Here is a 27,555-nt window from a genome sequence, read left to right as displayed (position 1 = left end):
GCTACTGGCATGCTTTCTAAAATATCTTGACTCTGTTCTCTTTGCCCACTTCTTTTGGACCTTCTCTTTCTTTCCTTTTGATTTTCTTTTTCCTTTTCAATTTTGATTCTATTTCCAGCAATTTTTCCTCAGTGTGGGGTCCTGTCGTGGAGTAGAGTCCTAGCAGCTCAGTTTTGAGAAGTGATATGCACTGGACGACTCCGGACTCGTCAGAGTTTCTTAATGTGAGCCCTGTGCACTCACTCTATTAGAATGGGAAAAATTCCTCCCAGGTCTAGCTGGTGTTTTAAATTGGCTCATTGCACTTTCCATTTAGTACTTACTACAATTTTGGGACTTCTCTTTCTCAGGTTCTGCAGTTGCCTATTGTTTGCCTCTGCTTCTTTCCATGCAGATACTGCTCATCTGTACGACTTGTGGTTGGCGTTGGCTTTGCCACACTTGTTTGTGCTTTGGTGTTTGAGGCAATACCTAGTCATTTAGTTTTGTTGTGAATTTGTCCATGCATTTTTGGTTTGCTCTCAGGTTGTTCTATCTGTTTTTATGTGAGGATTTGGGAAAATTCAAAACCTATGCTTTTAGCTTTACCTCTAATTTTCCTATTTTGATTCAATTTATTTAAATTAAAAACAAAAACAAAAACAGTTCACCCATTTCTCCTACCCACCCCCCCCACCCCCCGCCGCCCTGACAACCACCCATCTGTTTTCTGTATCTATGAGTTTGGTTTATATATATGTGTGTGTGTGTATTTTATATTTAACATATAAGAGAAATCATATGGTATTTGTCCTTCTCTGTTCGACTTATTTCAGTTAGCATAATGTCCTCAAGGTCCATCCATGTTGTTGCAAATGGCAAGGTTTCATTCTTTTTCATGACTGAATAATCTTCCATTGTATACATGTACCACAGTTTCTTTATCCATTCATCTGTCGATGAACACTTAGGTTGTTTCCATATCTTGGCTATTGTAAATAATGTTGCAATGAATGTGGGGGTGCATATATCTTTTCAAATGAGTGTTTTGGGTTTTTTTGAATAAATACCCAGAAGTAGACTTGCTGGATCATACAGTAGTTCTATTTTAATTTTTTTGGGAACCTCCATACTGTTTTCTATAGTGGCTGCACCAATTTACACTCCTACCAACAGTGCTGAAGGGTTCCCTTTTTTCCACATCTTCCCCAACACTTGTTATTTTTAGTTTTTTTTTGATAATAGTCATTCTAACAGGTGTGAGATGATACCTCATTGTGGTTTTGATTTGCATTTCTTTGATGATTGATGATGTAGAGCATCTTTTCATGTGTGTGTTGGCCATCTGTATGTCGTCTTTGGAAAAAATGTCTGTTCAGATCTTCTGTCCATTTTTTGGTTGGATTGATTGTTTCTTTGGCGTGGAGTCATATGAGTTCTTTATATATTTTGGATATTAGCCACTTATCAGATACATGATTCTCAAATGTTTTCTCCCATTTAGTAGCTTGCTTTTTAATTTTATTCACGGTTTCCTTTGCTGTCAGAAGCTTTTTAGTTTGATGTAGTCCCACTTATTATTTTTGCTTTCATTGCTTTTGCTTTTGGTGTCAGATTCAAAAAATCATCACCAAGACTGATATCAAGTAGCTTACCGCCTATGTTTTCTTCTAAGAGTGTTATGGTTTCAGGTCTTGTGTTCAAGTCTTTAGTCCATTTTGAGTTAGTTTTTGTGTATGGTGTAAGATAGTGTTCCAGTTTCATTCTTTTGCACGTGGCTGCCCAGTTTTCCCAATACCATTTATTGAAGAGACTGTCTTTTCTCCATTGTATATTGTTGGCTCCTTTGTTGTAAATTAATTGACCATATACGGGTGAGTTTATTTCTGGGGTCTCCGCTCTGTTCCATTGATCTTTGTGTCTGTTTTTATGCCAGTACCATACTGTTTTAATTATTACAGTTTTGTAATATAGTTTGAAATAAGGGAGCATGATGCCTCCAGCTTCCTTCTTCTTTCTCAAGATTGCGTTGGCTTTTTAGGGCCTTTTATGGTTATGTACAAATTTTAGAATTGTTTGTTTTATTTCTGTGAAAAATGCCATTGGACTCTTGATAGGGATTGCATTGAATCTGTACATTGTTTTGGGTAGCATGGACATTTCAACAATATATTTTTTTCTTTTTCTTTTTTGATGAGGAAGATTCACCCTGAGCTAACATCTGCTGCCAATCTTCCTCTTTTTGTATGTGAACCACTGCCACAGCATGGCCACTGACAGACAAGTGGTATAGGTCCATGCCCGGGAACTGAACCTGGGCCACCAAAGCAGAGTGCACCGAACCTCACTACTAACCCACCAGGGCTGGCCCCATTTTAACAATATTAATTCTTCCAATCCATGAGTATGAAATGTTTTTCCATTTACTTGTATCTTCCTCAATGTCTTTCATTAACATCTTGTAGTTTTCAATAGACAGATCTTTCACCTCCTTGTTTAAATTTTTTCCTAGGTATTTTGGTTTTTCTGATGTAATTGTAAATGGGATTGTTTTCTTAATTTCTATTTCTGATAGTTTATTATTAGTGTATAGAAACAGGACACATTTTTTTTAATTGATTTTGTATCCTGCAACTTTACTGAATTTGTTTATTAGTTCTAACAGTTTTTTGATGAGATCTTTAGGGTTTTCTATATATAATATCATGTCATCCGCAAATCGTGACAGTTTCACTTTCCTCCTTCCAATTTGGATGGCTTTTATTTCTTTTACTTGCCTAATTGCTCTGGCTAGGACTTCCAATACCATGTTGAATAAAAGTGGCAAGAGTGGGCACCCTTGTCTTGTTCCTGATCTTAGAGGAAAAGTTTTCAGCTTTTCATCGTTGAGCATGATGTTAGCTGTGGGCTTGTCATATATGGCCTTTATTATGTTGAGGTATGTTTACTCTATACCCACTTTGTTAAGAGTTTTTATCATAAAAGGATGTTGAATTTGGTGAAATGCTGTTTCTGTATCTATTGAGATGATCATATGGTTTTTATCCTTCATTTTGTTAATGTGATATATCACATTGACTGATTTGTGGATGTTGAACCATCCTTGCATGCCAGGAATAAATCCCACTTGATCATGGTGTATGATTCTTTAAAGGTATTGTTGAATTCAGTTTACTAATATTTTGTTGAGGATTTTTGCTTCTATATTCATCAGGGTTATTGGCCTATAATTTTCTTTTCTTGTGGCTTCCTTGTCTATTTTGGTCAGGATAATGTTGGCCTTATAAAATAAGTAGAGTTCCCTCCTCTTTTGTTTTTTGGAAGAGTTTGAGAAGGATTGATATTAATTCTTTGAATGTTTGGTAGAATTCACTAGTGAAGCCGTCTGGTCCTGGTCTTTTGTTTGTTGGGAGGCTTTTGGTTATTGATCCAATCTTCTTACTACTATTCAGTCTGTTCAGATTTTCTATTTCGTCATGTTCAGTCTTGGTAGGTTGTATGTTTCTAGGAATTTATCCATTTATTCTAGGTTGTCCAATTTGTTAGCATATAAGTATTTATATTAGTCTCTTAGACAGCGTTATGCATTTCTTCCTCTCACACCGTCACGGCCCTGTGACAAGTTGCACTGAAGGCAAGTCTCAGCCAGAATTCTGCCAAGTGGGCAAAGATATATTAGGAAGCAAGCCCAGAAAAGTCATACAACTTGTTCCTTTGAGTCTTAAAGTCCCTCTTTGCTGCCCTCACATACTTCACCAGGCATCTCATGTGAAAGGTGTACTATGAGGAGCAAGTAGTAGTATTTTGGTAGCAGAATCAGCCAACTTTCTAGTTGAAAGGTGACAGGGTTCCCTCATGGTACCAAATGAGATCTAGACCCCGAGTGCAGTTAGTTCTCAAGGTATGAGGCTCCTAAGTGTTGGCACTCGGCATCTTTTCATCTTATCATGTGTCTTGAGCACTACTTATTTCACCAATGAAAAAATTTTATTGTTTTGTGTAGCATGGACTCTCTAGTGGGTAATATGTTCACTCTAATGCTAGTGTAAAGACTTTCTGGTGTAGTTTTCAATAACAATATTTGAGGTACTTGTATGGCCTTCTCTCATGTATAGAAGGTTTGGTGAATGTTCTAGGAGGACATTTCTGATTCAGAAATATGTTTCTGCATCCCAGTAATAAAGATATAAATATATATGTACACCTCATTTTGAAAGAGCTAATTATAAAGATTATAAAGAGCAAAAGGGGCCGGCCCCGTGGCTTGGTGGTTAAGTGAGCGCGCTCCACTGCTGGCGACCCGGGTTCGGATCCCGTGCACGCACCGACGCGCTGCTTCTCCGGCCATGCTGAGGCCGCGTCCCACATGCAGCAACTAGAAGGATGTGCAGCTATGACATACAACTATCTACTGGGCCTTTGGGGGGAAAAAATAAATAAATAAAATCTTTATAAAGAGCAAAAGAGTGAGAGTTAGATTAGAGGTGCTTTGAGATTCAGATATCATTTGTCATCAGTAACCACATACATGTGTGCATATACACCTTATATGTGATAGAATTGAACTACCCTTTAGCGCAAGTCATTTGCTCTGTATACTTTGAGAAATTGATTGGTGGTCAGATTTCATGATTTTTGGTACATATTTAAACACAGTTCAACTCTGTTGCAGCTGGCCAAGTGAGCAGGAGAGCAAGTGACATTTATGTCGCAGCCTGGAAACCTATTTCAGTACAGCGAGTCTGCCTCATTTCTCTCTTTGGAGTGACAGCAAGGCTGTCACTTCCTCCCTTTAAACTGCTCCCCCCATCGATCTGTCAAAGTCAGCCCCTCACAAGCATGTCTGAAGGCATCCTTTCTCTTCTCACCTCTGGTTTGGTCTTTACCTGCTTTTGTCCAATATTGCCCTGTGGTCTCCAACTTTGGGAGACAGCGTAGCATGGTGGTTGAGATATTGGATTCTAGAATGGACAGCCTAATTCAAATCCACGCTATGCCATTTATTAGCTGGTTGACTTGGGCCTAGTTACCTTGATGAGCCTTAGTTTCCTCATCTGTGAAAAAGGAATAAGAACAGTGTAGTACTGTGTCTGGTACACATTAAGTGCTGCTTTCTAAATATTCCTTCTCTTCCTTCTATTAGTAGTTTGGTTTATCATCTCTTTCCACCCCTTTGTGTAGGTCCCTTCAGATTTAGAGTTCACCTGAACCCTCTTGTACCAGGTAACCTAGCATAGCCTATTTTTCCTAACTTCTACATCCTTTGTTTTCTTCCTTCCTTCCAACTACTACTGAGGTTTAGGAATTTGCTTAAACCTTCATAATATTTACCCACCTAAGATGTACCACTAGTGAGCTTGACAAGAAAACCTTTCTCAAGGCAGATAATTTAATGAGGACACTTTTGTTGCATTTTACTTAGACAAACTGAAATCATGTGCTACAATACCTCTCTTACATCCTTCTGTTCTTTAAAAACGTTGTCCCCTCTTGAGGAACTGTTATAGGTTTTGTGTTGAGAGCTAGGACGCCATCAGCTCTGCTATCACAGTCGTCATAGAATGAACTCAAAAGCCAGGTTGCCGGCAGGTGTTTTCCACATCTGTGAGAGCTTTGTTATCATCATCATTGGATTGCTGGCTTCCGTCTCGGCTGCTTTTTATGCTTTTCTCATGGATTTCTCACCCCCTGAGCCCACTGGCTGTGCACAGGACAACCCTCCTGAACATAGACTCCTTTTTACTAGCAGTGCCTCTCCTTTGCACTGGAGCACTGGTGTTAAGGTGCTTTAGTAGCAGAAGATCACATTTCGTTATGCTTTGAAGAAGAAGGCAGTGGCATATTCCATGTACGGTTGGCCTCTTCCTGCTAATGTGTGCCAGATTGCTTAGTACTTCTCGTGCAAAAAAACAATGGTATAATGAAAAGAGAAGGGTTTTTTCCCCCTGTTTGAAAGCGGGAAATAGAGTAATATTGCTGCTAAATAAAGTCTTTTTTATTTTGAAAACATTGAAGGATATATGACTGCTATCAGCAGAGTATAAATCATCACATTTTTATCTCTAAGTGTTAAAGTCCACCTGATATTTGGTACACAAAGAATTCGTTTATCAGGTGTTCTTTTCTCCATTCAACCCCCACACAGATGTTTCATAAAAATTAATGCATTTTGTGGGAGATTTTTTTATAGGCACTCAGTGTAGAGGGTGCTGCAAGTCCTAGGCTGGGGTTGCTGGTCAAACTTGCTGAGACTGAAACCAATGGTCAGAACTGTCGTAGGAATGTAAGAGGGCTTCTTTCTTGTTTTATACTTGTTTTATGTTTTTCAGGTTTAAATGCCACAGAAGGATGGCATACTTTGGGGCAGGGCACGATCTGGCAGCCTTAGGCCTGTTGTGTTTGGTCTGCACAACATTTTACAATAATTTGTATTGGTTGCCAGCGTTTAAGTATCAAGAAATAATCCTGGATTTCTGGGTTTTGTGAAAAAAGTGTAACAATACTGGGTTGCCATTCCCAAATGGCTCCTGTGGCCTGGACACAGATAGTAGCTGCTCCCTTTAGCTGGGGCATGGCCTGGAGTTTGTCATTCTCCTCTGGACTCCTTTACTCATTACTGTGTCCCTCTGTCCCTATAGGCATTAGGGTTTGCAGCCCTTTACTTTAGCATTGCAAAGGAAAAGCAAAACAGAATTGGTGTTCAGGACTAAAAAATATGTTGAATGTGTCTTTTTGATGACTAACTTTAAGACAAAAGGAAATATATATACATATATATACAATTTTGTGGAATCTATAATTTATGAAATGCATATATAAAATCTCTGGACTATATATTTATGAAATATAAATAAATATAATTTTATATAAATTAGTGCATATACAAATGCTAGAAATTCTTATAAATTATATGGATAATTTCTGCTCTTCACACTGTAACGTACCATAGAATCTTCAAACTGCAGGGGACCCCTTGGTAGCCTCTAGTTCTAGTTCAGCTCCCTTCTTTGACTGTTAAGAAATTGAAGCCCAGACCAAGAGAGTCAAATGATTTATTCAAGGCCATACAACCAGTGAGCGGTGGTGTTGGGACAGGAAGCCTGTGGCCTGTTGGTGATGCCAGGTAGCGGGTATTGATGGACAGTGTGGAACAGATAGGGATAGAGCAGAACTTTAAAAGTGCATGTCTTTTCTATTGTTCTGATAGGTTGAAGTTTAAAGGAAAATATTTTACTCTTGTACGATTCTGCAGGCACTCTTCACAAATCCTCTCTGCCCCACTCTCTGGCCTATTTCTGTAGCACAATCCAGGCAAATATTTCCTCTGGCCTCCTGGACCTTTCTGCCAGATGCTCTGAGGGATTTAGCAGGCAGGGCCCCTAAAACTGAGCTAGTTGTCACTTTTCCCCTCCCAAACCTGCTCAGTTTTCTGCATTCTTGATCTTGGTCATTATTGCCATGGGGTAGAAGTTGTAATATCATATTCTATTTTTTCTTCTCTGATTGCTCATGTTCTTGGTTTCCAGGTCATATTAATTCTGTCTTAGAAACTTCTACCAAAATCAACATTTCCTCTTCATCCTCTCTGTTCCTGTGTTAGGTGAGGTCCCCATCACCTCTTGGTAGGACTATTGCAGTAGACTCCTCTGTGTATATCCTCATTCTTGCTTAACCACAATCCCAGTTCTCTGTCATCTTTGTTGGTTTTCAACTCTGGCTGCACTTTAGTCACTTTGGGATTTTAAGACTTGCTGAGGTCTGGGCCCCATGCCCAAAAATGGATTTAATTCAGTTAGACTAAGGGCTCCGGCATCAGCATTTTCAAAAGCTCTCCAGAGGCATTCTCACGTGTGTCTGCCACCACTTTAGTATCTCTGTTTTCTGATTTAAGTCCTGACTTCTTCTTTGGCTTGTGAGGCCTTCATAGCTGGATCCTAACCACTCCTCCAGGCTTGTCTTTGGCCGCTGCTTCCCTATGCGCTTACATGCCAGTCACCAAGAATAGCTGCCCCCGCTCCTGGAACGCAGAATGCCTCTTGATGATTCTGTGCCTTCCTACGTGTGTTTTGCTCCGCCTGGCCCCCCCTTTTTGCTCTAGAGAAACAAAACCTACCTATCCTTCAAGAATATCACCTCCATTATAGAATCATTTCTGCTAGCAAATTATCACTTACCACAGTATGTTAAAATTTACCTATGCGTCCTTGACTGCCTTGCCCCTCTTGACCAGAGCTGTTCAGTAAAACTTTCTGCAATGAAAATGTTCTGTGCTATCCAGTATGGTAGCCAACGTGTAGCTAGTGTCACATGTGGCTCTTAAGCAGTAGAAATGTGACTAGTGCAACTGAGGACTGGATTTTTAGTTTTCATTTAATTTTAATTAAAATATCCACATGTGTCTAATGACTACTGTTGTGGGCATCACAGACATCTCCACTATGAGCTCCTTGAGGGCAGGGGCCGTGTTTTATTCTTCTTTACATTACACGGGGCACAGAGTGGTGTTCACTAACATTTGCTAAATGACCGAATAAAGGATGTAGGAGTTGTGTCAAAAATCGCTACCTTCTCTAGTTCACACACCTCTACACACACAAACACAAAAGTCCTACCTATGAGCATAGCACATGTGATCACATTTGACTCTCACACAGGTCTCATTACCCTGTTTTACAGACGAAGAAATTGAGGATCAGAGAAGTTAGGTGACTCAGCTGAATCATAATTATGAAAAATAAGATCTGATTATGTCTGCCAGTTACCTTTAATTACGTTGTAAATGACATATTTCTTCTGATATTTTTAGTTCTGGGTCTCTGAAAATATGAATCCCAGAGAGAATGTTCTGTGGCCTTTTTCTTTGGTTACGGCCCTTCTGGTCAGACCACATTTCCGGAGGTTGGCTTTTATCCTTTGGTCACTTAGGTGATGCCGTTTCTTGAGTCTGGGGCTGTTGTTGCCTGGTACCGGGTTTTTTGTTTTAACACCGTTACCAAATCTGCTAAAGATTGGAGGTCCCGAGTTTGACCCACGACAGCTCTTTCACACTGTTGTGCAGACTGACTGCAAAGTTTGAGTTGCTGGAGTTGCGATGCTTGATGATGATGTTCAAGCTGAAGTTCAGCAGACCACAGGTCCAGGAGAGGGAATGGCATTAAGGTTCATCTGAGACCTTAATGTAAAATTGTAGTATAACCTGAAAGCTTTTGTTTTTGGTGCAGATTCCAAATTAGAGCACTGTTAGTAGGGGGAGCGTAATTAGATTTTTGGAGGATAGTGAATCTCAATTCTTATTTATAAGAAGTCTATTTGATTAAATCCTTATAGCTTCCGTGTTCGTTCTATTTCCTTTGCACTTTATTATGAACAATAAGGTGATTTTACTTCAAGGGAACATAAGACTTTTTGTTCATATTATATCTCAGCCATTCACATAAATATCAGCCATGATAAAATTTCTTATGTTTTCAGAGTTGTGAACAAATACTATGCACATGCGATCTGCTTGACCTCATCTTGCTGAATGATTTTAGTGAGGAGAGGAACTAGGACTGAGAACAGTTGATTTTATGAAGGAACCAAAGAAATTATTGTCATTAACTTCACTAGAAATTCATCAACTTTATTCATTCAAGAAGATATATTAGTTGTGCATCTGAAACTAATGTAATGTTGTATGTCAATTAAACCTCAATAAAAAAAAGAAGGAAGATATATTAAGTGCATTTAATAGAATGGGCATACAGGTTACCAGGAGAAACTATTGATTAGACAGAGCATTATGATAAAATGGAATCATTGCTATATTAGGATAAGTACTGGATGCAAATGGAACAAATGATGGGAACATAGATCTAAAGAGAGATTAGAGAATGCTTCTCAGAGGAAGTGGCATTCATGCTTAACTTATGTGGGAGAGGTGAGGCTTCTCTAGGAGAGGAGGGGACAGAGTGGTGGGTGGTAGGCTAGATGTGTGTGAAGTCTTGGAGATGACAGAGAGCAGGGTATATGATGGTGTCTGCCGATGGTGGAATGGAAGCCAGGGAGCAGCAAGAGGTACTACCAGAAGACTAGGCAGCGGCCAACATCAAGAAGGGCCTTTTGAGTACCCATTGGACATTTCAACTTGACTTTGCGGGCCTTAGGATGCTAAGAACTTTTTAAGCAGGGGTGGGACGTGCATCTGGGAAGCATGTGACATTAAGCATCCACATCAATTTTGAGATGCATCATAATGTCAAAACTATTAAGATGTGGTGAGGGAAGCCATCCAGGAATTGAAAAACTTTGTAAGCTTACATTTTACAAGGTTAGTTGGTCTTCTGTATGGGTAGGTTTGAGGAGAGCAAGTCCCAAGATAGGAAAGAGCCTTGAGAAGGCAATTGTAGGAGTCCATGTGAGGCTCTCTTGTGTGGGCTAGTGAGTCTCAACTGGGATGAAGAAAAGAGAATGGAATGGATAGGGTAGTTGGGTGTGGTGGAGGAGGTTTCAAAGCTGCCTGCTAAGCGTTGGCCTCATTTCCTGGGTGGATGGTGGTAACGTTCCCAGAGGGAAGAAGATGGGAGGAGAACTAGTTGGAGGACAGGAGGGTGCTGAAGAAGTTGGCAGGTGTTGGAGAGCCAAAGTCACAGGGAGAACACAAGGAGAACACAAGGAGAGGAGAGGTATTTGAAAAGAAGGTCAGCCCTGCTAAATGGAGCCAATGGACCAAATCAGAAGAGACTGAAAACGGAATGACCTTGGCAACACAGGTTTCAGTGCCATGATGAGGACTGAAGGGGGTGTGGGTGGTGAATAAATGGAGACTGGGAATGTAGACAGCTCTTTCCAGAAGTTAGTGAAAGGGAAAAGAGAGAAGGGGACATGGGACTGAGAGAAGAATTTGCTTATTTTGTTTCATAACAGGGATTTCAAGGTCTCACCAGATCTTTTACTTAAACCTCATTTAAAAATTTTAAATTTCAGAACTTTAGATGCCTTTCTAACTGCCAGTTAATTAGCAGCAAATTAGAGGCCTCTTGGAGGTGAGCAGAACAGGCAAGTGGAAGCACAGCAGGCTGGATTGTACATGACAGAAATCTTTAAGAAGACCCACAAACAAAAATAACCTTGTGGTGGTGGTCTGGGGGTTTTGGTGGAAACGGAGTAAGCCCCACAGAGCTCAGAAAGCTCTGAGGGCGTTGTGGGTATAAAGCATGCAATGGTTATTGGAAGTGTATGTGTTTGACAAAGATTTTCATCAAAATATGAAGGCAAAACAAGTTGTGCTGCCAAAGCGGTCAAGTGGTTTTCTAGAAAATTCACTTAATGGCAATATCATGGCCCCGCCATACAACTGTAAGAAATATAGTCACTTTAAAATGTTTCTGCCTTCTTCTTGGATACTGTGTAATTCTATCCTTTTTATGAATGTCCTCCTCACCCCTAAATTTGTGTGTGCTTTCCTAATGGAACACATCTTTACACTCAGTAACCCTGTTAATTTATGGTGTATTTTGGTATTCTAAGAAGTGAAAAATGGGGAGGTAATACGACTTCTCTTTGTTTTACCCTGAAGAGGTTTTTACTACCGGGTTCTTGACATCTTCCACCTTAGTTTATCTTTAATTTATCTGTAACTGGAACCATTTTGTCCATTAGCTCTATTCTAATTACCTCTCAAAATGGTCAGATTTACAGGCAACACATGACAGAGAAAACGCAAAAAATCAGCCAGCCTCTCCTGACATTCAACAGCAGGCTACGTCTAAATAGTGGAAAAGTTTATTTGCTTTTTCTGAGGATGTGCTAAGTGATTTTGCAGTTTGAGTGGTATGGCCTTCTAGCACTTAGGCCTGCATTTATTAAATAAATTTGTTCTCTAACTCAAGTGTTAAGTGTGTATTATGAAACCTCAAAGCCAATTTCGGTGATTGCAATGTGCAAATATTTTTTAAATTATGTAATTAAATAGGACTTGGCCTGCAAGGTCCACCGAAGTAATTTATTAATTGAATAGTCTGATTTAATTGTATGTTATTTTCGTTTATTCAGGGAAGTGCCTGCATCTCTTGCAGAGACGGAGCCTCTCATGCGCCTGTCACTGGAGGTACAGAGGTCTCTCCAAGAAATCTTTAGCACCCAATTAAATATTAACCAAGAAGAGGGGACTTGTTCCTTCTGTCCCTGAAAACTCTGTTTTGATGTCTGAGTCTGGTGATTTGAAAGGAAAAAGAAAAAAAAATCTTGCCGGGTAGCATTATTTGTAATTCACTGTGTTCATCATGGCATTATTTAAAAATGAATCACTCTTTTCTTAATTGTGCCGGTGTGCAGGGTTATATAAAAAGAGAAGCCCCTTTAATTCAGTGTTAGCTGCATCTAGCTAGGGCTAAAGCTGTGCCGTATCTGTTTCCTTAAAATGTCATTTTAAAGGTATTGTGGTTTCGGAGCAGCAGCTGTGACTGAAAAGTATGTAAACTAAGCTGTTCTTGCTCATATCATTTTTATATTCTTATGTCAGACCAGAAGGCTGCTTTAAATTTATTTTTCATTGTGTATTAGTTCTAGAGCCCGGTTTTTTTTTTCTTCTTTGGGAACATATGTTCTTTGGGACGTGTCATACTCAAGCGCTTAAGAAAATAACAATTGTAGGGGGAAGAAAAGGTACCAAAGTAGTGTCTTATTCAAGTATTGTATTAGGGAGAAGATTAATTAAAAAAATTAACTCTCACAAAGTAGAATTTTTTGGGCCTAGCATCTGTGTTTTAGGAAATGAAAGAATTCAGGCTTACTGTACTAAGTCACGTGAAAGGCGGTAACTTTTAGAAGCCCAGATTGCTTTCCCAAAAGGAAAATATTTTTTGTTGCTATTAAATATAGTTTATATTGCTACTTCAGAGCTTTTTTTTTTTCCAGTGGGGCCGTTTACTTAAATTCTTAGTTAATATTTCTGTATAGAAACGCCTTTGTCTCCAGAGCTCGCCTTTTCGAATTCCCATTTAATACGCGGTTGTGGATAAGTATTTATTCATACCATGTGGTACCCCACACCTGATCAAGTGACGGCATGGCGTCATGTCAGCCAGCAAAATATTTGAGTGACTTTTGAGTAATGATGGCAGAGAAGGTACAGAGGGTTGAAGGAAACAACAAGAATGGGAAAATTTTTTTCCTTTCCTATATATTTCAGCATATTTAATGCCTCAACTTAGCTGTGGAAATTTGGAACATTGGATAGAGAAATACTCCTTTTCCTAAAGAGTTGTAAAAGTGGAGTAGAAAGTATGAGCTATTAGAAATTTCCATGGTAAATATAATTTGATTACGTGTATTGGTAATTTCCCTCAGAGTTCAGGATTTCACTTTGAGAGTTGTTTCACGATGATATATTTCTTTCCAGCTTTTGAAAACAAATTTAGCCCTAAGAATTTGCCCTAAGATTCCACTGATTTGCCTCATGACTCGAGGCCCACATCCTGGTGCCCCAAGTGAGGGGAGGAAGGTAGATCCCTCCGGGGTCTGCTGTTCTCCTGGTCTCAGCCCTCCTATCTCTCCCTGGGCTCCAGGGAGTGGCTTCCACCAGGGCATAAGTTGGCCCTGGTAGTCGTGCATCATATCCTTGGAAAAGGACCTCTCAGCTCATCTGGGGTGATGGTCAAAATAGCTAACAGGTACAGCACAGATATTGGCCATGCAGGATGGACACTAGGCATAGCCCTGGAGTAGGGCACTAGGAGAGCTCTGCTGGGAGATCTCTTTGTGCCTTTGAGGATCCTGAAAGTTCCGGGTAATGGCCAAGGGTGTACTCATGTAGCTTAGAGGCAAAGGCTATATCCCAACCAGTACACAAGTATTGCAATATTTTAACAACTCATTCAAGTGACCACTGTGTACCAGTGAGCATCATCCCTGGGTACCACTCCTTTTCCCAATGAGGAGACTGAGGTCTGGAGAAGGAAAAGGGCTTACCAAATTCTAGCTGAGTTACTGGTGGATCCAGGAGAAGCAGCGCACTCTTGCTTCTAGTGAAATGTTCTTCCCGCTTCGCTTTGCTCTCTCTTAACTAAGTTGTGGAAATATCTCCTTTTCCACTTACTTCAAACCAGAGTTGATTAAAAGGAATTTTCTTAGGAATAGAATTGAAAGGAGAAAATGAGATGACTGAAGTAAATAGAAGAAGCTTAGCTTGTCTTGATTGTAGCTTCAGATGCAATGGGCTGGCCCAATTTATGGGACATTTGTAACTCCTGCTTCCATTCTCGTGTCTCTTTGCTGTTCAGAGGATCCTGTCCCAAAATCTCCTTTTGACATGATTGATGTTTCCAACATTCTCTAGCCATTGTTTTTCCACATTTGCTGGGAGTCAGAGGCTCCGGTCCCTGCTTTCATCAACACTACCTGCATGGCCTCAGTCACACACTGAATCCACTCCCCAGGATGGAGTGGCTTGGCTAGACCCCCTCAGAGGTACCTCTGAGCTCTAAGATGTCTTCATTCTTCTCTCTCCTCTGAGATTTTCCCCATCTAAGCCTTATTCATTGCACTTAAAAGTCTGAGTCACAGAAATCTAGTGCGAAGAAATCTGAACTTTGGTCCTGAAGCCACAAGACATCTCACTTGATCCCCAGTCCATTTTGGGGGGACATCTTTGTCTTTGGTCATTGGTAAAACTTGGTCAAGGAATTTCTGGTAAAATAAATCTACCACTTCCTATTCTGAATGGAGTTTGTGCTTTTCTGTTATTATTATTAATATTATTATTTCTACACTGATAAAGCTCCATGGTATGACTGGATGGTGGCCAATGGCCTTCTCCTCACCCTATTGAAGAAGCTCATGAAAGATTGTACGGCGTGGAAAGTGCCTTAGCAATTAAATAAAAGCCTGGTTCACATAAAGAGACTTGTTTCTATGTGGAAAATATGAGCCTTTTTTTTTTCTTTTACATGGGCCAGGTGTGGATTAGTTCACTGAACCTTTCACCCAGCCGTATTCCCGCTTGTAATTCTTCTGAGGCATAGTTCAGCCAAGTCAAAGAAACATGTTATTAAAGGTGAGCTGAAAGGCATTTAAAAAATAAACAAACTGTTTAAGATCCTAAATCAGTAACAGAATCTATATGCACAGACTTGAAAAGTACAAGAAAATGTGTTTCAATACCTTTTTGGGTTCCAGGCTGGATTCCCCTCCTGCCTTCTTTGAACATCTCCCCAAAGTCCTTTTTGGTCGTTGGCGGGACAAGCAGCTGATGCTAAGCTTCGATTGTAGCTCTTTTGTAGCTAATGACTTACCCTTCACTGAGGTAGGTGAGGCCCTGATCTTAAATCTACGATTCTCCAGCTAATAGTGAGGGGAAACATAAGTACTTTGATTTAATTTTAGCACTATGTTCTTAAGAAGTTTAAAATCTGATATACATTCTCTCCTTTCTTCTAGCCTGTAGCCTGGCAAATAATCAGATATTATTAACAACTTGTAGATATGGCAGAAATGAGGCATAGGGAGTCTTAGATTTACTTAAGTTATATTATCCCTGGTCATAATAACAGTGGCTATCATTTCTTTAGCACTCACCATGTGCCAGGCTCTTTTCTAAGTGTTTTTTCATGTTAATGTATTTATTCCTCAAAAACATATTATGCACTATAATTAAGCCCATTTTATGGATGAGCACACTGAGGGACAGAGAACTTAAGTAACTTGCCTCAGTTCACAAGGCCAGTAAACAGCAGAGCTGAGTTTTAAACTCAGGCACTTGAATCTATGCTCGTAAGGCCTGAGCCATCCTAAACTATACTGTGCAGTACTGTATTATATAGTACTTTTAATTAAGGCAGCCCAAGGAAGCGTTAAGAAATAAAGATTTTGTCCTATACACCCTCAGCCTTGCCTCCCCTCCCCACCGCTGACATTTTTCCCCAATTAAAAAAAAATTTTCTGTTTTCTTTTGGTTGTTTTTACATTACAGATTATATCCAGTTAAGGACTGGGTGTCAGTCATTTGCATCCTGTTGTACTGCTTCTCCCTTGATTATCTTAAACTTTTGTTGTGATTGTGGAAAGGCATTTTCCCACTTTTAAAGTAATTTCAAAAAGCGGCAACAGAGGAGGAGGTGGATTTTAGGGATGGGTCTCCCTGGCCACCCTTTATAAGGTCAGCATTTCCTTCAGGGGAGCTGGAAGCCCCAATTCTCCATAGTAGACACAGTGCTCCTTTCAGAAACTTACAGTTCGCTGCAGAGAATCGCCCCCACCCCCACCCCTGCTGCTTTACATGACGGAAAAGAGAGCGAGTTCAGGCAGCACCTTCATCTCTTGCACTTTTGAGTCGCTTTGCTTCGGTGAAGACCATATGCTGAGCTTGTCAAAGTCGTCTGCCCGTTTCAGCCATTCTTGTTTTAGGAACGTTAGCTTGCTGTATTGGGGAAGCAGCATCGTATGCGAACAGCCTTGCCAGGCTTCTACCAAATGTCCCTCCTCCTTTATCAAGTTCTGGGCATTCAGTGGGGCCTTATCCTCATAGGGATTACAGGTTCCCTGCATCATTATTAATATAGCATCCTGTAAGTATCGTGAACCTTTCTAGCTGAGGAGCCAAGAGGGTGTGCCCCACGTGGTTCTGAATTATATTGGTGTTTCTGAATGTGTTTCTAGTGGGAGCTAGAGAAGTGGTGAGCTTTGGAAAAGCTTAGAGATGGGTCAAAGTTGAGTGTAGAAGGGAGCTGGGATCTGCACGTGTCAGGGAATTCAGGAAGAGAGGCATGAGAAAGGAAATGGGGTAAAAAGGTGCCAGGAAAAGCTGCCTCATCATTTGGCGTTTTTCTGGTGGCCAAAAGGTAAGTTTTTACTTTCGGGTCACTTGCAAACACTGTGGGCACATGCCTGCCGATTTTTGCAGTTTAAGGACTAATAAAGTCAGGATGTGGCTAATATGGAAGACCATTATTTTCAGGGAAGGGTTGTTGGGTGGGCCTCCCACCTATACTGACTGTGTGAGTGGGTTCATTCTCGAGCGTCTTTCTTCCTGGGTCAACGTGCTCACCATTAAATTAAACTATGGAGCCACTTGGGGTCTTCTCTGTGTGCACACGGAGTGCTAGCCATTGTACATAGTAGGAATAGAGGAGCTGGGATGAGATACAGGAATGTTTTTATTCAACTCACATGCTGGTTAGGGTTATTCACTCTGTATGTATGTATGTATGTATGTATGTATGTATGTATTTATTTATTTATTTATTTGGGCCAGTCCCCATGGCTTAGCGGTTAGGTGCGTGCGCTCCGCTACTGGCAGCCCAGGTTCAGACTCCGGGTGCGCACCGACGCACCGCTTCTCAGGCCATGCTGAGGCCGCGTCCCACATACAGCAACTAGAAGGATGTGCAGCTATGACATACAACTATCTACTGGGGCTTTGGGGGGCAAAAAAAAGGAGGAGGATTAGCAATAAATGTTAGCTCAGAGCTGGTCTTCCTCAGCAAACAGAGGAGGATTAGCATGGATGTTAGCACAGGGCTGATCTCCCTCACAAAAAAATAAATATAATAATAAATAAAATAAAATATTTATTTATTTATTTATTTATTTTGTGTGAGGGAGATCAGCCCTGTGCTAACATCTGCCAATCCTCCTCTTTTTTTGCTGAGGAAGACTGGCCCTGGGCTAACATCCGTGCCCATCTTCCTCCACTTTATATGGGACGCCGCCACAGCATGACTTGCCGAGCAGTGCATAAGTGCGTGCCCGGGACCTGAACTGGCGAACCTGGGCCGCCGCAACGGTGCGGGCGCCCTTAACTGCTTGTGCCACCAGGCCGGCCCCCATGTATATATTTGTTGAACAGCTACCGTGTGTAGCTACTATTCTATTCTGGGATACAGCCAACAAGGCAGACAAAGTGCTTGCCTTCATGGAGTTTATACTCTGATATTTTGTTCCAAATTGAAATGTACCCAGTCAAGATCAACATGACTGGTCTTATCTGTTGCTTAAACTTTCCCAGAAAAACCAAACAAAATCAGTTTCGCTGCAGACTGGAGCCGCCAAGAGCCAGATGTGGCCACGGGAAGAACCTCTTTGAAAGCTTGTCATCTGGCTCCAGCTGTGCTAACCTAGGCCTGGTAGGCAGCCACAAGTTGTGTCTGCCAACTGGTGGCCAGACACTAGTGCAGGCTTAAGCAGTTAGCGGAATCCCTCACCCAGGGGCTGGATTCGCTGTGTGTGTCCTAAGATTGCTGCTGCCGTCCAGACCCGGAGTCTCTGTGGTCCCGGGCAGAAACACCCAGAAGGGAACCGAAAATCAGCCCCTCGAGAAACCAGGCAAGGCCTTCTTATCCTGGAACGTGGAGAAGTATGCAGGGGAGGTGGAAAACCATTGTCAGCAAGAAAACAGAAGTAAACCAGACATGGCCCCACCGTGCAAGTCTTGATTCCGACCAAGAGCGCTTGCCTGGTACAGAACGCCTGCCTCCAGCAGGCCCCTGCAGGAAAGCAGAGAGTAGAGCTGGCCTAGGAGGGTATCTCTTCCCTAGGTGTTATTATTTTTAATTGTCCCTTTGTGAGATCCATTTATGATGACCTATATTCATTTTACCCAAACAGAGATTTTCATTAAAAGTCTTCATTCTCACCTTTGAAAGCAACTGGATGCCTACATATGTGCCATAACTTTTCAAATATCTATTATGTCTGCCTGCTCAAATAAGTATATAAATAAATAAAATGCTTCAGCCTACCTACATGTGGAAGATTTTTTTATAGATTGTCGAGTTTCTGGTTTAAGGTACCAGGCAGGCTCTGCTATGGGGAAATAATGATTTTGATCATGCATTGTCCAGCAAGCTCCTGACACTGCAGTGAGTTGCTCAGTAAATGTAGAATGAGCTGAATAAGGAAACATTCCAGTGAGCATGCTGACTTTCAAGGGTGGTGATTAAAAATGAGTGCAGTTATTTCAAATAATAAGTGGGGGAATCCACCCACAATTTAGAGCAAAAAGAAAAAAAATAAAGGTTTAATTGGAATAATTTTAGGATTCTTTTTTCAGATGTCCACACCTAGTGTCCGATTATAATAGAAAACACGAGATGGTAGAGATTAAGCTTTTGATGGGAGCTTCTCTTGAGCCTAAACAGATATATATCCATGTGGGGACATCTTTATCACTGTGAGGTTCTTAGTGGTTTTTCAAAGAAGTCCTATTCTGAATAAGGAACAATGACAACAAAATCATTGAAGTTGGGAAAAATTTTAAGATACCAGTTTATGTGTAAAAATCAACTTTTGCATTCTAAGTGCATTGTGTAAATTTGCTGTGCAGGAAACATAAGTGAAGCCATTTGGTTTTGTGGCATTGGTGTGGGCTGGATAAGGGGGTGGGGGATAAAGTTGAGGCATTGATATAGTATGAGGAGAGCCAGATGGTTGCATTACACATCTTTTGTGTTCTTGTTTGCTTCTTAAAGCAGTTGCAGAATTTTGCCCTTGGCGATATTTTCTTCGTGCTTGTGTGTTCTGCTACGAATTTACTTTTGTCAGAGTACTTTGAAAGAAAAGCTTTGCTGTAAAAAAAAAAAAAAAAAAAAAATTTTTACTTACATTATAAACTTGTTAAGTCAACTGTGTTCATAAAAATATTTTTTAAATGTTAAGTATGTTAGTAAATAGTGGGATGATCAGCTTTTCTTTTTTGTTAGCGCAGTGATTTCAACCATATCTTATGTCAATTCACAGAAAGATTTTTGCAAAATTATGAATGTGGAATTGATGAAGGATGGATGGATGGAGATAGAACAGATACAGTGTTATTCTAGTAGTAATGAGGTTTATCTGATGAGAGATTTTAACTTCTGTTACTTACAGCAGATCCTCAGGTTGTATTTTACTTAGTGTGTTTTATCAGCAAGTCTGACTTGGTGATATTTAAGTTAAGCAAGAGTGCTTTGGGCTAGGTTGGTGGGTTTTGCCTGCGTGTTTGGTTGGCATTTATTACAATTGTTTATCACACTACCATTGAAATTTATATTTATTTCCTACTAAAAGCAAATTATATTTTGCGATCACCAGTGGCAAGGGATATTTAAGATGTTCTTACTGCATGTAAGGGATGATATTTTATCACTGAATGCTTTTAATAAGGAATGCTTTGGAGCTATTTTTTTCCCCCATCATGATGGAATGCTTCAGAATAACTTAATGTCCTTTTCACAGTCCCAGTTTATCTGTTTTTTCTTTGCTCAAACGAGAGAAGAGCACAAATGTAGTAGGATCCTTGGGCGCTGGTTTATTCGCCTGTTGTGCACAGATTTCCAGTTTTAGTTGGAACCTGCAGTCCTTGATGAGAAAACAGGAAACTTACAGTCCTAACCTTATTGAAATCTCTGCCTGGTTTAGTCACAAGTCTGAGGCAGCTCCTTCCAATAATGAAGCCATTGTACGCATCATATCTGATCAGTTCTCGAAATGTTTTAGTAAGTCTATCTTACAACATTATAAGAAGATAATCAGCAGCCTTAGAAGGTCCCCATCTGGACTGTAGAGTTCTTTTACTGAAAGATGTTTTGCCTTTTTGAGATAGCTCTCGCGTTTCATCATCTGTTCCGCCGAGATGAAGTGCATATGAAAAGTCAGTGACTCTGAATCCATCTGTTGTTATTATTTTCCACTGATAATTGGCTTGAACAATGAAATGTCTGTGTCTGCAGCCTTTGAAACTGTACACCCTGTTTATTTTCTGGAGGTCTCGCTGCAACTACTTCCCCCCGCCTCATTTTTTCCCCCCTTCGTTCTCTCTCAGGCTTACAGCGAGTGGCGCTTGTGTGAGGATGACATCTTTGACTCTGTGCATCAGTATGTGTCACTCAGCATCTAAAGCTTGCATACGGATTTTTGTCACAATCCCTATGTCTGTGCCGTTTGCTCCAGTATCCAGCACTCTTGCAGCAAGGAGCTTAGCTGGACCACAATGCGTGGATCCCTTACCTGGATTGTCGTCTTTATTTCACTGTCCTCATTAAAATATTAATTTAGAGCACAGTATCTAATACCTATGGAATTAGATACTACCTATAATTGTATAATATATTCAGTTGCATCCAGGTTTGCACGATACAGAGCATTAATATTGGATTCCACTAACAGCACTTCCATTAGCCTGCTCAACCAGTATGAGATATAGATGAGCTGGGAAGCATAACTACCCGCCAGAACTGCCAAAACAGTCATTAGAAGCTCCATTGGGATGGACAAAGGCTTTTTCACAGTGATGTACTGATTAAATTTTGTTCTATGGTTTATTTGCATCAAGGTTAGATCACTATGGTCTATGGAGGTGGGTTATCTAACACCTTATTTGGAAGGTCATTTCAAGGCAAAATAATGAGCAGGATAGGCATCTTTAGTTTCTGGGGGAACCCCTCGTAGAGAGCCTGTGTTTTCTTCTTTGCGGCTTTGGGAATCTTTTAATTTTGTTTCTCTTTTCTCCATGTTATGACATATGTTTGAGATGGGCTTTTTGGTTTGTAAATTTTTTTTAACTTTTCAATAATATTCTTTTGCTTTTGCGGCAGAATGGTTTAGCCAGAAAGCAGTGTTGTGTTAATAAAATAAAACTTGCTTTTGAAATAGAAAGCGACCTTATTTCCCTTGGCTAGCCTAATTGTGGTACATTCTCTGAGGCTGTGAAGGATCTTTGACCTCCCCTTTTTAGTCCAAGTAATAATGTAGACATGTCCTATAGAATAGCAGGGCTGGGTTTGCCCCCAAAGTACTAAGTGGCATTAGAAGGAAGTAGAGGAACGTAATCTTATTTATGTTTCAATCGAAATCATTTAATACTGCAAAAGTTATTAAAAAATAATTAAATTACGAAGACCAACATGTAGCTGGAACATACAGTGAGAGGTTAGAGGTGAGGGTGAGTAGACTCCATAAGCTGCGAAGAGTGTTAGTGAATTCCTAGCGCCTCCCTGTTTCTCTTCTTGCTTAAATTCCTCTGTTCTGAGGACAAATTACGTTGAGGTATGGCATATTTTCTGCCGAAACGGAGAAAATTGTTGCTGTAATTATGTTATTTAATTGAAATTATAAGTGGTTGAGGCCACTCAGTTAAAAGCATCCTTTCTAATATATGGGTAATGTTTTTAAATGAGTGGTCATGGATTGATGACATTTGAAAGGCAAACATTTGGGATGTGTTTTTGGAAGACTCAGATCTATTTCCTAATGTTAAATCATTAATAAACTAAAGAGTGTAAAGTGGAATTCTTTTTTTGTTTATTCCCTTTAATTAGATATGTGTGAATATTACACGTGTGAGTGTATATATACATAGATGTGTATGCATGTACATATATGTATATGTGTATATATTTTATATATGTACGTTTTTATACATATATATCTACATTTTTATGCATGTATAAAATAGATCTTTCTATAGGTACACACTCATAAGAATCGTTTTATAGTGTGGCAAAGCAGAGAAACAGGAGGTGTATCTCTGACCTTAAATTGTGTTTGAAAAGTGTGATTGTTTAAAACTCGCATTGAATGTTAGGGATCTAAATGCAAGCTATATAAAACTCCACTGAGGTGTCTTACGCCAAGTTGTTTTTGGAGTAGCTGGAGATAGAACAATAGCCCTATATCTCCCCCCATCTTCCCCCAGGAGTGAGTTCTTAATTACTAATGAATGCAATTCATTTTAATTGTTATTATAGCAACACAACATTTAACTGTCTCCCGTTTAGTCCTGTCCCCTGGAACAGGCGGTGTCTCCCGTCAGAGAGAGGACAGGTAGAAGGCACAGCGGGTGTCTGATTGAGCCAGTTATTCATTTGCTGAGTGTTTGTGTTTATGCAAAGGGGCCTCTTCCTGCATATTTAATCTAGAGTAAGGCAGTGGCTTTTGTTGTGTTTAGCCCACATACCTTCAGTCCTTCCTCACACTGCCGCCAGCTTGGGAGCTCTGAGAGCCCGCGGGCTTCCAAGCGCCTGTAGTTTCTCCCCGACAAACTCTCAACTTTCTTCCGTTGCGTGAAAATTGCCCCTCCGGCCCCAAAGCTTTCCTTCCTCACCATGAACGGGTAAGTGTGTGCGGAGCCAAGGCTGATACTTTTGTTTCATTTTCCAAATGTTGAGAGGCTACTTTGCTGCTCTTCTAGGCTCCTCCTGACAGCGTCCTGGTTCCTGGACCGTTGTCAGTTGCTGGCTGCGTTGAAATGGACAAGTACAGGTGCCTCTTAGGAAATGTGGCTGAATTTTGGACTGGCAGAGAGAGGCTCTTGGGAACTGGGGAGAAGAAAAAAGAAAAGAGAGGGAGAGAGAGAACAGCTTTATTATTCTTTGTCCTAACAAATCCTGTTTTGTAACTATCCTGGAGATAATGCTGCCATTGTTTGCTAAAAGCCTTCGAACAGTGTGCAAGACCGAACTGTGAGAAAGCAGTGAAACTCTGCTGCTGTATTGTCTAGCGCCGGGCCAGGGTCCTCCCCAAAGGTCTGTGCCGGAATAGGAAGGGTTTTCTTCAGTGGAAATCGAATCGTCTCTTCATTGATATTAATAGCACACTAGAGATGTTGGCCATGATGCTCCGAGAGGCGGGCGGGAGGGAAGGAAATCTGATCTTGCTGGGGGAAGATGACAGCCTCTTGGCCCCACAGTGGAGGTGGAGGAGACGTCCATCCAGGCTCAGCCTGCATAATGGCATCCTGGCTTAACTGTTTGCTCTAGGAATTTTAATCTTGAGCTGTTTGTTTTACTATCTGGGGTCTTGCTATTTTTGTTCCTGTACTGTCTCTAGAAAGCACCATATTCAGGATCTAATCCAGTCTTTTAAAAAAGTGAATTAAAAAAATAAAAAGACTCAGAGAAATTGATGTACTGTGCACTTTGATCGTTCTGGGGTAGAATGGTAGAATTCTGCTTTCTTTTAGAGTGTTACAATTTCAAAAAAAGAATAGGCACAATTAAGAAGGATGAGCCATCCAAGAAAGATAGGTTCCTATGTAAAGATATGGCAGGCACTAGGAATTGTGTCCAGGGTCTAAAAGAAGGAGTTTTCATCACCAGTTAACTGTTGCCTCTGTTTGAGTAACTCTTTTCAACAGAAGAGTGTGCTGTTCCCCCGCAGGTTGGAAACTGTGAGAATTTAAATAAAATTGCATCAACCTTATTAAAATATATGGGGACTTGGGTCTTCTTGGGTACAAATCAGTCTAGAGATTTAGAAGCATTTATTAACAGTGAGGCTGCTGAAGGTTTTTAATAATAAAATTACAAATACCCTATCTAATTTGTAAGTATATGACTTTTATACTCGGTTTTTAAGGGGAAAAATACTTTTTATGAGGAAAAGTAACTCCGTCAGAGCACCTTCTGTGATTAGCGCTATTGTATTCTTAAATTTTGATTGATAGAGATAATAGTTTTCACTTAAAAATACAGACAGGTACTTTAACTTTCCATGACAATAGCTATTTGCATTTCTTTTATCTTTTTGTTTAACATTTGTGGGGGTTGGGATGGATTTGATTATTAACTCTTATTGCACACTAAAGGTAAATCTAAAACAAAGGCTTTGTTAGAGCTTCAAAGAGAAAATAGCAAATATTGTTTTTAGGTTTCAACATTTAAAGGCTGTTAAAGGATACCTATAAAATATTTTCACATGACCATGACCAGGGTTTTACTTTTCTGTAAGGTAAGAGAGAGTGGTTTTTTTTCCGAGTGCTATGGGCCGATGTGGGGTGGCTGGGGGCTGCCAGCCTGAAGTAGTTTCACGGGCAAGCTGGGCTGGGGTTGCCTGCACCACGTGGCTTACTTCATTTATAGTATTTTAGAATTTTCTTACCAGAATAGACTCCAAAGTTAGGCCCTATGATTTGATGAGGGTCCTGGGAGGGAGGAGGAAGGAAGTCAAGTGTAACTTGCCACAGTAGGAGAGACCTTGGGGAATGAGGGGTCCAAAGTGGAGGATTTCTTTGATAGAAGTCAAGAAATGTCGTATTTGTAAACCAGCAAGCCTGGGTGATGTCCCTGTCACCTCTGGTCCCAGAGGCCTGAATGCACAACAGTTTCCTTTTCTTTCTTTCCTCTCCAATTTTCTTCCTTCCTCCCTTCTTTTTTTTTTTTTCACTCCTTTTTGCTCTCCCTGTTTCTTCTCCTTTCTTTTCTTTCTTCCTTACCTCCCTCCTCCCTTTTTCTTTTTGTAAAATTGACTTATTATTTGAAGTTATTAGGGCATAGAAAAAAACACTTTGGGGTTGATTTCTGAGTGGATTTTCTTATCAGGAATGCAGAAAATGAAGTGACCCTTGTCTTATAGTTTTTCAGCCAAATTTGTGTTGGTATGCTTCTGTTTTTCTGAGAAATCTTTGAAAGAGCAGGACATAAAAGCCCACATGAGTTGAGATTCACTAAGGAGACAGCAAGCTCTTGGAAACTGACCCATTGAGTCCTTCTCTTTTCTCAAAGGAAGTATCTGTCTTTTGATTGGATCTTTGGGGGTGTGGGAAGTTTGAACCATGTTCCTGGACTTTAAGAGAGGGGATCTTCTAGCCAGAGATCAACTGCTATGCTGCCCCCTTCATCTCGGGCGGGAGCCGGCTTTGCTAGTCTTTGCGTCCCCAGGGACACTCATGCACAGTAGGTCATCAGCCAGCGTTTGTTGGACTGAAGGTTGAGATAAGATATGTTGGCCGTCCTTGACTGTCCCTTTTGTGTAATTGTATGAAATGAAATATAATGCAGAAATCCTGATGCAAATCATTTGCTTTAGCTGCCCTGAAGGAAAAGGGGAAAATACTTTTCAGGAGAAAAACAGAGTATATATTGTTCATTTGCAGTCTTGTGAAATGAAATCACACCTCCACATTTACCTGCAATTTGGTTCCAGCCAGGCCATACCAGTGGGCACTATAGATTATTTATCACACAGATTAAATTAGAGGCAAAATATACCCATAAAATTTGTAACATTGAAGCACTGTAGTAACATAAGAGGTCTACAGAATAAAATTCCTAATGCTGGGCAGAGGGATTGGGGAGGTACAGGAAGAGAAAGATACATTAAGTCTCCTAACCTAGGGGTCACAGCTTAAGTTCGATGTCTTGGTCAAGGTCTTAATGGTCAACAAATAGCTTCAGGTAAATAACACTATGCAAATAGTAGGGAAGAGGCCACACACGGGACAATTCTAGTGTTCACAGGGTCTTAACTGTATAGAGAATGACATAAATGAAAATAAGTAATTTCTATTTACTGTATCCCTGGCTCACTTTTAAAACCTAAAACCCATAGGAAACTTAAAAAAGAGAGAGAGAAAAAGAAAAAAATGCAGTTCATATGGTGAAAAATCTTTTTTAAAGACAGACAAGTGGGCTGGAGGGAAATATTTTTCTTTTGTCTTTTTTTTTTAACTTTAAATCTTTACATAATCATTTTACTTTAGTTTTGGCACTTGTGCTGCCAGTAAGCATTCAGGTAAATAGCTGATACGCTTGATGAGTAAAAGTGGTTGTTAAAAAAATAGCAAATACAGTTTTCGAAACGGAAGTTTTATACTTTGGAAGAAATGAAATGCAGATTTTTCTCCTAGTTGTTGATTTCTGATTCTTTTAGGCTAGTAATGCAGACTCAGGCCCCAGTACTACTCCCTAATTTTCTTGTCTATTATATTGACACATTTCATTTAATTTAGCATGATGGCAAACAGCTGTTGAACTATTAATCTTTTTCTCAGCAAAGCTAGAAAAATATCTTTTAGATTACTTTGCTAATGTATACTAAAAACTAAAATCAACAGAAATAAATTAATGAGCAGTCAAAAGTGCATATATATTAAAATTTATGGAACTTCAAAATGGAGGAAAATATGGTTTGTATCCCACTGCCAATTTTTTATGTATAAGTGAAAATTAAATGTAGCCAATTTTGTATTGCATTAGTAATTGTAAATTGGAGGGTCAATTGCATAATTTTGTTATTAATTATTTTTCCCCCTAGGGAAAAGTTATGCTTGTAAAATCTGTGAGTGTGAACCAGCTTATATTTTTGCTCTGTATTCACTTACATACTGTACTGTGTAGATAGGTGAGTAGAGAATCAGGCCCGGTACGTACCTGAAAATGTTCTGCAGGTTTGAATACAGTGCGAGAGATAACTTTATTCAAAGGAGACATTTTCAGCATTTTTTTAAATTAAATTTTAATAAGGTCCAGTTGTTTGCCAGGCCTATATGATAGCAATCTCATCTGCATTGCAAAGTCTAATACTATATAGATCTGACTGCCAAACATGCAAAAATAGATGCAACTCAATAGATAAACATGAAAATTAGTTTAGAGGGCACACATTGGAGAATATCTCGAGTAAAAAGAAGGGAGAAAGGGCATTCTTGCCTTGAATTGAGTAAGGGCTGCCAGAGTTCACTTACTTTCCATTTAAGATTGGATGAGTGGAGATGGAAATTTCTGGTGTGTAAGATTCTGCTGTGTCTTGTATCTCTCTCGTCTTATTTGTGTGGAGTGGGGCTGCTCTGCAGATCTCCACATTACTTTGAGGACCCAACCATCAGGGCTCTCTGTTTTCTTATCA

At 40.1% G+C, this 27,555-nt stretch overlaps 1 protein-coding gene across 12 annotated transcripts in view; it reads left to right on the top strand.

The window, feature by feature from the left end:
• FOXP1 (forkhead box P1) overlaps positions 1-27,555 on the top strand; it is a 577,255-nt gene that overhangs the window by 229,052 nt on the left and 320,648 nt on the right. Inside the window, exon 1 of one of the 12 annotated variants that reach the window (XM_087431336.1) lies at positions 22,903-23,044. The exons of the other annotated variants lie outside the window; for them this stretch is intronic. The gene's annotated coding sequence lies outside the window, so the exon portion shown is untranslated. Of the gene's footprint in view, positions 1-22,902; positions 23,045-27,555 lie in introns of those variants that run through there. 12 annotated transcript variants of the gene reach the window in all.

Source organism: Ceratotherium simum, chromosome 5 (genome assembly GCF_057802395.1).
Source record: "Ceratotherium simum simum isolate JZ-2026a chromosome 5, ASM5780239v1, whole genome shotgun sequence".
Classification (NCBI taxonomy): Eukaryota; Metazoa; Chordata; class Mammalia; order Perissodactyla; family Rhinocerotidae; genus Ceratotherium; species Ceratotherium simum.
Note: the sequence above shows the minus strand (reverse complement) of the source record. Positions and strands in the feature narration are given on the sequence as shown.